Below are 14286 nucleotides of genomic sequence, written 5' to 3' on the forward strand. Positions count from 1 at the left end.
ATTTAATAGCTATTGTACCTGGTTAAAATAAATACAAAGTTGCCTGTAAAATAAATATTAATCCTATAATAGCTACAATATAATTATTCATTATATTGTAGCTATATTAGGGTTTATTTTACAGGTAAGTATTTAGCTTTAAATAGGAATAATGTATTTAATAAGATTTATTTTATTTCGTTAGATAAAAATTATATTTAACTTAGGGGGGTGTTAGTGTTAGGGTTAGACTTAGCTTTAGGGGTTAATACATTTATTAGAGTAGTGGCGAGGTCCGATCAGCAGATTAGGGGTTAATACTTAAAGTTAGGTGTCAGCGATGTTAGGGAGGGCAGATTAGGGGTTAATACTATTTATTATAGGGTTTTTGAGGCGGGAGTGAGGCGGTTTAGGGGTTAATACATTTATTAGAGTAGCGGCGAGGTCCGGTAGGCAGATTAGGGGTTAATACTTGAAGTTAGGTGTCGGCGATGTTAGGGAGGGCAGATTAGAGGTTAATAAATATAATATAGGAGTCGGCGGTGTTAGGGGCAGCAGATTAGGGGTACATAGGGATAATGTAGGTTGCGGCGGTGTGCGGTCGGCAGATTAGGGGTTAAAAAAATTTATTAGAGTGGCGCCGATGTGGGGGGACCTCGGTTTAGGGGTACATAGGTAGTTTATGGGTTTTAGTGTACTACTTTAGAGCACAGTAGTTAAGAGCTTTATGAACCGGCGTTAGCCCAGAAAGCTCTTAACTCCTGGCTTTTTGCTGCGGCTGGAGTCTTGTCGTTAGAGTTCTAACGCTCACTTCAGCCAAGACTCTAAATACCAGCGTTAGAAAGATCCCATTGAAAAGATAGGATAAGCAATTGATGTAAGTCACGGCTGGAAAGTGAGCATTAGACCCTTTCCTGACTGACTCTAAATACCAGCGGGCTGCCAAAACCAGCGTTAGGACCCCCTAACGCTGGTTTTGACGGCTAACGCAGAACTCTAAATCTAGGTGACTGTGATGTATCAGCTCACAATGGAAATAGGGAATATTCATGAAGGTACTTAAACAGAATATTTGTCTAGTGATTTGGATAAAATGCCTTCATGAGAATGTAACAACTTTATTTTGTATGCAAAAAAATTCAATAAAAAACTACTTAAATCTAAATATACTCCACATCATGCAGATACAATTCTGGTTGTTTTTTATTATTATTTTCCCTAATCGGAATTCATCTGTTTGTCATTGGCTATTTCCTTTTCACTTCTCACATCTCTTCTCCTACCCATGTGTGTTTTTATAATTTATTACATTTTCTCTTGTGTTTTAAATATTGTGTTTCCTTTTGTTTGCTGTCTCTCTCCAAACAATGCCTCACACTCATACTTTCCCTGCACTCCTATGTCTAATTTCTTTGCTTAGTTGTTAATGTTCCTGTTGATTCCCTCCCATCTTTAGTAAATCTTCAGCAACGTAAACTTTTTTAATGTAGGAACAATCAAATTGTGGAACTCCTTACCTAAGAAGGTAGTGAATGCCAATATATTGAATACATTTTAAAATTGCTTAGATGCATTTCTGGCTAAAAGCAGAACTCAGGAAACTGATTGGTTATGTTAAATGGGTTGGCTTTCTAATTGTATTGAGTTCATTTGACAGCTTACTTATTATAAATTAAGGTAGGATCTGTATAGGTTGAACTTGATGGACTTTTGTCTTCTTTCAACATCATCTACTTTATTACTATGCTATTATCCAATATCTTATTCTTCCCCATGGTTCCCTTATGCCTCACATTGTCTCCTCCTTCCCTCTCCCAATTTTACTCTATGATACTCACATTATTTTCTGCTCACTATTTCTGAATATCTCTTTCCCCACCTCGTAGGATTTTTTTCCTGTTCATTTTAATTGCTCATATTTCCATCTTCTACCACTTGTTTTCTTCTCCCATTTAATTTACTTCCCCCATTTCTTCCTTTGTATAGTTTTCCTTTCATTTCGATTGTTGCCTTTTTTTTTTTTTCCTCTTCTTTCCCCTCATGTCCCTTTGATTAAGTAAAACATATAAAGCGTTTTTGATATTAGATGCTAATGCCAGTGCCAGTACCTAGTTTTGAAATCTGGATTGCTGGGCTTAGCCTTTTAATGCATTTCACTTCCACAAGTACCACCTAAGGAAATAATATTTACTGGTTTCTCCAATCTTATAGTCCATACTTGTTTTTTTTAGCAGAAGCCCTCTCAGCTGTTATCATCCAATCAGTTTTTTTTCTGTTTTTTTGTGACATCACTATGGGGTTGTCAGCTTTAGCACTTAGCTCATTGCTGCCTTTCCCTTCTATTGTTTTTGAACTTTAAATTCTTTAAAAGGCTGTGACACACTGCAAACGATGCGGCGCGAGGCGAAGCAGCTGCTTCGCTCCGCGTCGCATTGCTTCTGAAGTTCAAATATTTCATCTCTGAGCGCTCAGCTACGCGTCCTGACGCAGCAGAGTGCTCAGAGATGAAAAGGCAGGACACACTGAGCGCACACAGCTGCATGTACACGCTGCGCGTCGCTCCGCTTGCAGTGTGTCACAGCTGCATGTACACGCTGGTCTATTCTGTATTTGTCTTGTAACTTCTTAGCTTTGTTTCTTTCGATGATAATTTGAAGGCTAATGTAGAGGTCTGTGCTTGTTTAAGTTTTACATTTTTAAAACATTTATTATTTATTTAAGTAGTTAACGTTCTCAAAATAGGGCACTATGAGGGCATTTTAAAAGTGTATTTTTTCCTATACCTGAAAAACAGAATGGAGATGAATAATTTCAGATGTTGCTGGGGAAAATATGCCTCTGGGCATGTCACAATCCACCAATAGAGGGGTGGGAGTTTTGCTTTTAGCCAATGTGCTTCTATACCACAAACCAGTTGTTCACTTTTTGGTAGAGTCAAGGAAAAATTAAACAGCTTTACCGTAACCTTTTTCATACAAAAACATATGTTTAAAATGTGCTCTTTCATTTGCATGAAAAACACCTTTTTACAGATATATTCTGTAGCTTTTTATTCTCTCTTGAGAAAACAGGTTTATCGCTGAAATGCATTCAACTAAAATAAATGCTGAAGTCTCTTCAGACTGTAATTGCCTCACTCAAAATAAATAAAGTTTTGACTCATAATCAATATTTTATAAGTAGTTTCCATTTAGCATTCACATTAGTGATTTACTTGCAACTACTAATATGTAGTTTCTCTTTAAAGAGGTCTCTTGCTGAAATCAAGGGGAGTAACAATATAAAGGTTGAACATCTATAGCTGATTTGGGCATATGAGGGTGTGTGTCACCATTACAGAAACAAAGCTGCAGACAGTCAAGTAGAGGGAATTGAATGGGAGTAACTGAATTTGTTTTCATAACTTTTTTATTTTAGCTATTTTCATTTAATTTTATATTCTTCTATTGTATTCTTATAATTTTATAAGAGCAATTAGCTCTTATAAAATGAACCAGAGATCAGATATCTGGATAATTTTATAAATGTCCACCAAATGCCCCCAACATCAAGTGTGATATATTAATTTAAAAATATAGAGTAAAATTACAAGTTTTGCGGTACGGCTATACCGCTGAAAAATTGGCCTTTGCACGCGGAATGGCAGGTCTCCATATTACAATTTGCGGCGATACAGCTATACCGCTAGCATTTTAGCCTGTATCGCAACTCTCCATTACGCACTCAAAAAATGGCTTTTGAGTGTGGAATTTTCAGGTCACCCATATTACAAGTTGTTCGGTATGGCTTTTACGTTAGTGTTATAGCTTATACCGCCACAATCCATTCCACGATCAAAGACCTGTAGCTATGGATTTTGCGAAACAAAAATGTTTCACAAAACTCATAACAAAAATGTACACCAACACCCATAAGCTACCTATCCTATTAACCCCCTAAACCGCCATTCCCCTGCATCGCAATTACTATAATAACCCTAATAACCCCTAATCCACCACCCACCAACATCGCAAACACAAAATTAAAGTATTAACCCCTAAACCGCCAAACCCCCACATCGCCAACACTAAATAAACCTATTAACCCCTAAACCGCCATCCCCCACATCCCAAATACTAAATTAAATATATTAACCCCCAAACCGCCAGCCCCCCACATCGCCATTACTACATAAACCAATTAACCCCTAAACTGCCAACACCCCACATCACAACACACTAAATTAAACTATTAACCCCTAAACCTAACACTCCCACAACTTTAAATTAAGGCTACAATATAACTACCTTTAAATAAAAAAAAATTACCTGTGAAATTAAAAAAACCTAAGCTTAAACTATAAATAAACCGAATAACTATTTTAAAAAAACTAAAATAAATGAAAAATAAAAAACCTAAGTTACAAAATAAATAAATCCTAATCCTGCGAAAAAATTGAAAAAAAACTATCATTACAAAAAAACCACTAAAATTCAGAAAAAAATAAATTAAACCTAATCTAATACCCCTATAAAAACAAAAAGTCACCCCAAAATAAAAACACCCCCTAATCTAACGATAAACTACCAATAGCCCTTAAAAGGGCCTTTTGTAGGGCATTGCCCTTAATCAATAAGCTATTTTACATAAACAAATACAAAGTACCCCCTAACAGTAACCCCCCCACCCAACACCCTCCCAAAATAAAAAAAAACCTGTCTAAAAAAAATCTAACCTACCCTTTGCCCCTAAAGGAGCATTTGTATGGGCATTGCCCTTAAAAGAGCAATCAACTGTTTTGCTGTCCATAAAAAAATAAAAAAGCGCTAATCTAAATAAAAAACCCACCGAAAAAATAAATAAAAAAACCTAATACTAACCCCAAAAAATGTACTCACAGTTCCTGAAGTCTGGATATCCATCTTCATCCAGGGGGCGACAAGTCTTCATCCAGACGGCGACATCTTCATCTATTGCGGGACCATCTTCTATTTTCTTCCCAGAGGTGCAGAGCGGTCTTCCCCGATGTGCACTGAAAAGTGCCTTTACAATGCGGTCTATGGGAACAGTGTGTTCCCAGTAAATATATATGTATATACTTATACACATGTATATTATTATTATTATCAGGTATTTGTAGAGCACCAGAACAGGTTCCGCAGCGCTATATATACACACATATTAACACATAAATATATATATATACTGTATATATATATACATATATATTTATATTTGCTGCACCTGCCATCACTGTGCTACTTACCCACTTCGCTGTGCTTAGGTTCTCTGCTTCCCAGCAATGTGAACGCTGATAACTTCAATTACTAGCGCGCATTAGCATGTGCTGGTATTACACAGTGGAGTGCATATATCGCTTTCATGAAAGTTATATTTAGCACTCCATTTGGAATCTGGCCCTTAATAAGTTTTTGTTAAATGACAAACAGCACTTTTTTTGAGAAAGTGCCAAGATGGTGTGAAATATGTCAGGTATCTATCTACTCTCTTTAAGTTTTTTTGCGGTCTGTGAGTCTTAATTTCAATGGATTGATTAATAAATTAGTATCTAAGGCACTGGCCATTTTTCAATACTAAGTTAAATTACAAGTACCTCCATAGAGAACACTATTTGAATCTGTATTGGTCCGAGGTGGACGGTCGGCGTTACAAGCCGTGCTGACAAGGGCACTATCTCTACAGGAAGAGGTACCAGTTTTCTTTTGCTCTTATTTATGCCTAGATCAGTGTAAGCCCTTAAAAGGAAATGGGTGAGCTGAAGATAATAGACCAGATCACTAATATTCCACAGAAATAAAAACATTTTGTATTACTTATAAGGTTTTTCATGTAGACACATTTCTATAAGACATTCCTAGGAGATTATAAGTTTAGTTCTTTAGACCTATGATTTATGGTAGAGCAGAAAATAAATATCTGTACAAAGATGAGTATAGCTGTAAGATGTTGTGTTTACTTTAAACACAATCTCAGAAGGTCAATCGTCAAAAAAGCTGTAAGAAATTAGTTTGGCTTTGCTGAAAGTTTAGCATACTTCACCAGACACTATTGTACTGTAATTTTGGTATACAGTGGGAACTCCTACAGGCTTGCAGCTATAGATAGACAAGCTTCATTTTACAGCATTGAAATTCACTGAATGGAAGCTTCAGGCTGCATCACTGTCCTGCTTGCACTCTGTCACTCAACAGGGCATAGGTGAATATGGAAATTTCAAAAGCTACAAAAGCAAGCCGTAGGATACATATTGAATATTTATTTCAGATCTACTCAGAGCTCACTAACAAACAAACAAAAAAAACAACAGCTTTGTAAAATTCACAACATGATCTTTTATTGCCCATGACTTCTTCCTCTGTTATTAAACCTCATTTTTAGTATTTATTTTCATTTTGGTGATGATCATTTTTCATTTATTAAATGTATTCTTCATAAGTGAAGAGCAATGACTGTCAGGATATCAGTTAAGCCTGATAAATGATAGTCTTTAGGTGATGCTGGTATACGTAATAACATCTCTGGGATGAAAGATTGCAAAAATAGCTTGAGGCATTTTTCCTAGGCATAAACTTTCTTAATCTTTAAATGTTTTTCTCTTGAGGCAAAATGATAACAATTATTATTATGTAATAAGGAATTATTTAGGTATCTAAGGAATATACAATTTGTCAAAGAAGCCCAAAAGCAAAATAATGTTGGGTAACTCTACTGAAGAGGACAAAATAGGTGGTAATCAAAAAAATCTAATGGGAAGAAAAATATATTTATTGAAAACCTGAAATCACTGATTTTTTTATTTTTTTTTAAATGGGGCATCTATTATAAGAATTTATTTAAGGTTAAAAGGTACACTTTATTTACATATATGCAACAAATACATTTAAAAACACAGCTGGTAATACCAGACAATAGGGGGAAATTCATTTCCACTATTTATATGATAGTCTAGTAGCCAACTGCTACATTAAAAGGACTGTGTGAGCTATGAGAGATTGTGGATTAAATAGATGTCAGCATAGGGGAACACACAGGCATACAGGGTATAAGCACACACAGTCTATGCGCTCAAAGGCGACCTCCTTCCTGCGTACTGACACACATACAGGGAGTGCAGAATTATTAGGCAAGTTGTATTTTTGAGGATTAATTTTATTACTGAACAACAACCATGTTCTCAATGAACCCAAAAAACTCATTAATATCAAAGCTGAATATTTTTGGAAGTAGTTTTTAGTTTGTTTTTAGTTATAGCTATTTTAGGGGGATATATGTGTGTGCAGGTGACTATTACTGTGCATAATTATTAGGCAACTTAACAAAAAACAAATATAAACCCATTTCAATTATTTATTTTTACCAGTGAAACCAATATAACATCTCAACATTCACAAATATACATTTCTGACATTCAAAAACAAAACAAAAACAAATCAGTGACCAATATAGCCACCTTTCTTTGCAAGGACACTCAAAAGCCTGCCATCCATGGATTCTGTCAGTGTTTTGATCTGTTCACCATCAACATTGCGTGCAGCAGCAACCACAGCCTCCCAGACACTGTTCAGAGAGGTGTACTGTTTTCCCTCCTTGTAAATCTCACATTTGATGATGGACCACAGGTTCTCAATGGGGTTCAGATCAGGTGAACAAGGAGGCCATGTCATTAGATTTTCTTCTTTTATACCCTTTCTTGCCAGCCACGCTGTGGAGTACTTGGACGCGTGTGATGGAGCATTGTCCTGCATGAAAATCATGTTTTTCTTGAAGGATGCAGACTTCTTCCTGTACCACTGCTTGAAGAAGGTGTCTTCCAGAAACTGGCAGTAGGACTGGGAGTTGAGCTTGACTCCATCCTCAACCCGAAAAGGCCCCACAAGCTCATCTTTGATGATACCAGCCCAAACCAGTACTCCACCTCCACCTTGCTGGCGTCTGAGTCGGACTGGAGCTCTCTGCCCTTTACCAATCCAGCCACGGGCCCATCCATCTGGCCCATCAAGACTCACTCTCATTTCATCAGTCCATAAAACCTTAGAAAAATCAGTCTTGAGATATTTCTTGGCCCAGTCTTGACGTTTCAGCTTGTGTGTCTTGTTCAGTGGTGGTCGTCTTTCAGCCTTTCTTACCTTGGCCATGTCTCTGAGTATTGCACACCTTGTGCTTTTGGGCACTCCAGTGATGTTGCAGCTCTGAAATATGGCCAAACTGGTGGCAAGTGGCATCTTGGCAGCTGCACGCTTGACTTTTCTCAGTTCATGGGCAGTTATTTTGCGCCTTGGTTTTTCCACATGCTTCTTGCGACCCTGTTGACTATTTTGAATGAAACTCTTGATTGTTCGATGATCACGCTTCAGAAGCTTTGCAATTTTAAGAGTGCTGCATCCCTCTGCAAGATATCTCACTATTTTTGACTTTTCTGAGCCTGTCAAGTCCTTCTTTTGACCCATTTTGCCAAAGGAAAGGAAGTTGCCTAATAATTATGCACACCTGATATAGGGTGTTGATGTCATTAGACCACACCCCTTCTCATTACAGAGATGCACATCACCTAATATGCTTAATTGGTAGTAGGCTTTCGAGCCTATACAGCTTGGAGTAAGACAACATGCATAAAGAGGATGATGTGGTCAAAATACTCATTTGCCTAATAATTCTGCACTCCCTGTATATTATGGGGCCTATTTATCAAAGCATCAACTATGTTGCATTCGCCGGCATCAATACGCTTGAGGGACATCGCTGCTGCGGATCTGAATACGATCCCCTTATTTATCAAAAAAGCCATCAAATACATGCACGTCAAATACGGTGACAAGAGCATCGGACTGGTGTTAACTAAAAGTCATCGATGTTGTAGTTTATTTGGGTTTTTCCCAACTGTATTTATATCATTTCATTACTGTCCATGAACAAGCACATTTCTCTAAAGCTAATCTTTTATTTTTCATCTTTTAATGTCCAAGAAATAGATTGATTTATACCTCTACAAACAATATCTCACAGAAAATTATTTTTAAATTTATTTGTTATATGATACTTTTACATAAAGCGCTAGTTACATAGGGACACTGATATCTTTCAGGAATCCCTGAATATCCATTGACATGTATATATTTTTTCTTAGAAGACATCCCAAAGTATTGATCTAGGCCCATTTTGGTATAATTCATGCCACCATTTCACCGCCAAATGCGATCAAATACAAAAAATCGTTCACTTTTTCACAAATTTTTTCACAAACTTTCAGTTTCTCACTGAAATTATTTACAAACTGCTTGTGCAATTATGGCATAAATGGTTGTAAATTCTTCTCTGGGATCCCCTTTGTTCAGAAATATTAGACATATATGGCTTTGGCATTGCTTTTTGGTAATTAGAAGGCCGCTAAATGCCACTGCGCACCACACGTGTATTATGCCCAGCAGTGAATGGGGTTAATTAGGGAGCATGTAGGGAGCTTCTAGTTTTAATTTTAGCTTTAGTGTAGTGTAGTAGACAACCCCAAGTATTGATCTAGGCCCATTTTGGTATATTTCATGCTACCATTTCACCGCCAAATGCGATCAAATTAAAAAAAACGTAAAATTTTTCACAATTTTAGGTTTCTCACTGAAATCATTTACAAACAGCTTGTGCAATTATGGCACAAATGGTTGTAAATGCTTCTCTGGGATCCCCTTTGTTCAGAAATAGCAGACATATATATGACTTTGGCATTGCTTTTTGGTAATTAGAATGCTGCTAAATGGCGCTGCGCATCACACGTGTATTATGGCTAGCAGTGAAGGGGTTAATTAGGTAGCTTGTAGGGAGTTTGCAGGGTTAATTTTAGCTTTAGTGTAAAGATCAGCCTCCCACCTGAAACATTAGACCCCCTGATCCCTCCCAAATATCTCTCTTCCCTCCCCTACCCCACAAATGTCCCCGCCATCTTAAGTACTGGCAGAAACTCTGCCAGTACTAAAATAAAAGGAAAATTTGGGCTTTTTGTGCATTTTTTTGTGTGCATATTTACATATGCTTCTGTGTAGGATCCCCCTTAGTCCCTAACCTCACTGATCCCCCACCAAACAGCTCTCTAACCCTCCCCCTCTGACTTAATGTGCGCCATCTTGGGTACTGGCAGCTGTCTGCCAGTACCCATTTTAGTGAATAATATGCTTTTTTTTTTATTAAAAAATGTCCCTTTTCTGTAGTGTAGCTTCCCCCCCCATACCAACCCCCCACCCCTTCCAGATCCCTTAGATGCTTTTGAAAAAAAAAGTGTATTTAATTTTATTTTACATTTTACTTTTAACTTTTTTTCTGTAGTGTAGCGGTTCCCACCCGCTCCCGCCCCGTGCACGCGCCCGCCCGCCACCCCCCGTGCACGCGCGCGCCCGTGCGCGCCCCCGAAGGCTCCACCCGCGATCCCGCCACCCTCCACCTTCCAGATCTCACCGATGGCCGCCCACCCCGCCTCCCAAGTCGGCTCCCACCCACCAACGATACCGGCCATCGATGTCCGGTGCAGAGAGGCATCACTGCAATAACCGGAAAGCAGCTGGATTAATGTGTATTTGTATTTCTAGAAGTCATATTTTTTATTTATTTTTTTTAATTATTATTAATGCTAGAATTTGTACATATATCCTTGCACATACTTGTATGTATGTATATATAAATATATAAAATCAAGAAAGATACGGAGGGGACACAATTGCTATTCGAGCTTAATTTAATTGATTGCTATTAGGCACATCGGCCATATGCAATGTGAAAGACACAGTGTGGTGCAGACCCTTTAAATTGTATGTCATGGAAAAACAGGGAGAGATTTCAGGAGTGAAGTCCTGGTATGAAAGGCAGGGAATTCAGCACTCTTTTTGCAAAATGCTCACAAACAGTTTTCAATAATAGTACATGTAATCGTGAAAAGTAGTTCCTCTACACCAAAAGAGCATGGCCATGCCGGAATTCTTAGTAATAGTATTGAATATACATGAATAAATATAGATACATAGAATTCAAACCCATTGATGATAAAGTTGAACCATTGCAAGTACGACATTAGTGAACAGTCTAAGTACCTCAAATATGTCACAGAGATCACAGAAGTAATATTAGCCTACTACACCCTGCTGCACACAGAACCCCCTGCTAACAAAACTAGGAGGTATATCCTTGGCAGGTAGTAAATGGGATCTAAGAGGCTAAAAATGCAAAGTCTGTGAATAGGTTTAGACTGATAATCTTATACTTATAAATGCAGTATATGGTTGTAAATACAAAGATATTCGTTATATCAAGGAAGACCACCTCTAGTCTAACTACACCCGGCTGCACATAGCACCCCTTAATATGGGGGTATAGCGCTGGGCAGGTGCGTATAGGGATCTAAGTAGACAGGCAAGTGGACCCTCTAAATATGTACATAGCAAGACAAGCGTACAAAAGGTTACTAGTACTGAAGCGTTACATCCGTTATTTGGTAGAGCAACATTGTTTCATTCATGCATAGCTCAGATATATAACCATTAAGCAAGATGCAGGGTTGTTAAAGCAAGATGCAGGCAGCATGCAGGTTGTTGCAAGTTAGCAAGCATAGGTGAAGCAAGAGCGAGTTCATCAGTATATAGTCTTTGCAAGAAATTTATGATCCCAAATAGAGACCTGCTCATCCAAACTTCAATTGATTATGCCAAACATGCGCACATAACAATATCTGTAACAATTGTGACTTCACAAACGGAAAATCCCTCGATAGGGAGACCCATCCAAAGCGGGTATTGCCTAGTGTAATGACTGGCTACTTTATTTCTTGGGTGTCAACAATTGTATGTTCATATGACCTTGCTTTTTAGACACTTTATCCTGAATATCCAAGTAACTCCACGCGTATCTCTCTCTTTCTTGTATGGTCTTATTCAAGCAGCGGTCTCCATAGCCAGGACAATTGCGGTATGTGCGTGCATCACATGTCCTGGTCAGCTTAGCCAATGCCGAACTCGCTCTTGCTTTACCTATGCTTGCTAACTTGCAACAACCTGCATGCTGCCTACATCTTGCTTTAACAACCCTGCATCTTGCTTGATGGTTCTATATCTAAGCTATGCATGAATGAAACAATGTTGCTTTACTAAATAACGGATGTAACACTTCAGTACTATGAACCTTTGTATGCTTGTCTTGCTATGTACATATTTAGAGGGTCCACTTGCCTGTCTACTTAGATCCCTATACGCACCTGCCCAGCACTATACCCCCATATTAAGGGGTGCTGTGTGCAGCCGGGTGTAGTTAGACTAGAGGTGGTCTCCCTTGATATAACGAATATCTTTGTATTTACAACCATATACTGCATTTATAAGTATAAGATTATCAGTCTAAACCTATTCACAAACTTTGCATTTTTAGCCTCTTAGATCCCATTTACTACCTGCCCAGGATATACCTCCTAGTTTTGTTAGCAGGGGGTTCTGTGTGCAGCAGGGTGTAGTAGGCTAATATTACTTCTGTGATCTCTGTGACATATTTGAGGTACTTAGACTGTTCACTAATGTCGTACTTGCATGTACCCCTGACCGGTCAGGTTCAACTTTATCATCAATGGGTTTGAATTCTATGGCCCCAATTTATCAAGGTCTGTGGGACCTGATCCGACAGTGCGGATCAGGCCCGACAGACCTCGCTGAATACGGCGAGCAATACGTTCGCCATATTCAACATTGCACCAGCAGTTCACAAGAGCTGCTGTGCAATGCCGCCCCCTGCAGACTCGCGGCCAATAGGCCACCAGCAGGGGGGTGTCAATCAATCTGATCGTACTCGATCGGGTTGATTTCCGTCGATGTCTGTCCGCCTGCTCAGAGCAGGCGGACAGGTTATGGAGCAGCGGTCTTTGTGACACGGGACATCAAGCTCCATACAGAGCTTGATAAATATGCCCCAATGTATCTATATTTATTCATGTATATTGAATACTATTACTAAGAATTCCGGCATGGCCATGCTCTTGTGGTGTAGAGGAACTACTTTTCACGATTAAAATCATATACTATTATTGAAAACTGTTTGTGAGCTTTTTGCAAAAAGAGTGCTGAATTCCCTGTCTTTCATACCAGGACTTCACTCCTGGAATCTCTCTCTGTTTTTTCATGACATATACATATATGTGTGTGTGTGTTATGTAAGAAATCTTTTGCGGGGGGCGGAGTTGACTGCCAGAGTGAGAGGACGTGTTGTATGAGAGCTCCTCTCTTTTTTGCCTAAAACTACTTAAAATCAAAGCTAAAAACTCATATCTACAAGATAAATAGTAGATTTCCTACTTCTAGGACAGTCTGAGACATCAGAAAGACCGAACTGAGGATTTCGTACAACTTTATCTGACTAGTGAACGGAGCTGGCGTGTTGCGCATTTTATTTTGCTTTCCGGAGCGGCTAATCTGTGTGAGCTCTTCACACCACTGAGGACTAGTTTTGTGGCTCAACTTCACTCCGGAGGGTCGGGGCTCCGCTCCGGAGTGCTAGGACACCATCTACCTACAACCAGCATCGTGGCCACCAGAGGCTAGAGGTACTTCAGTTGCCGAATATTTAGGCGGTCACCCGCATCCTTGGCCACGACTTACCGGATCAATCCACAGGCCCCAGTGCTAGCCGTTAATCGGAGATTTTGGCTGAGCTTGACGATCAGCGGCGACACAGTGCAGCCGCAAGTAAAGCCCGTTAGCCTGCAGGTGCGCCATTTCAGCTCTGGCGCGAACATCAGCCATTTTTCCACATCTCAGGCTGCCCGGGGGAGAAAAACGGAAAAATATATAACCGGCACTGGCCCAGGAAGATCAAGAACTACTGATCCTTAGAACTACATGGAGGGTAAGACCTTTATATAACCACTGTATATTGGCCATATTAATAATCCTTGTGCTAAGCCTATTGTGCTCCCTCATTGGACTTTGAGGCCTACAAGTGGCCGACAGGGACAGCTATTTTCCTCACTGCCACCAGAATATATAAGAGGGACTTGAGCTTAACATTACAGCACGGCAACTTAAGGCTTTCATACTTTACCAATTACTACTAGAGACTGTGCTTTAAGTGGTACTGACAGTGTATAATTTCATCAGTTTTCCTATAAATTGAGGAGAAGAAAGTGCAGGCAGATTGGGGAGGCGTTTGCTGCAAAGTTTATCTGCCCCATGTGGGATTCTAAAACAGCAATAGGATTGTGAAATACACTGACAAGGACATAAATATATCCTCTTTTTAGTGATATCTGTCAACACGGTTGATTTATACACAACAAAAAAGACTGTCTTTTGC

The sequence above is a fragment of the Bombina bombina genome, chromosome 1 (genome assembly GCF_027579735.1).
Source record: "Bombina bombina isolate aBomBom1 chromosome 1, aBomBom1.pri, whole genome shotgun sequence".
In the NCBI taxonomy this organism is placed as follows: domain Eukaryota; kingdom Metazoa; phylum Chordata; class Amphibia; order Anura; family Bombinatoridae; genus Bombina; species Bombina bombina.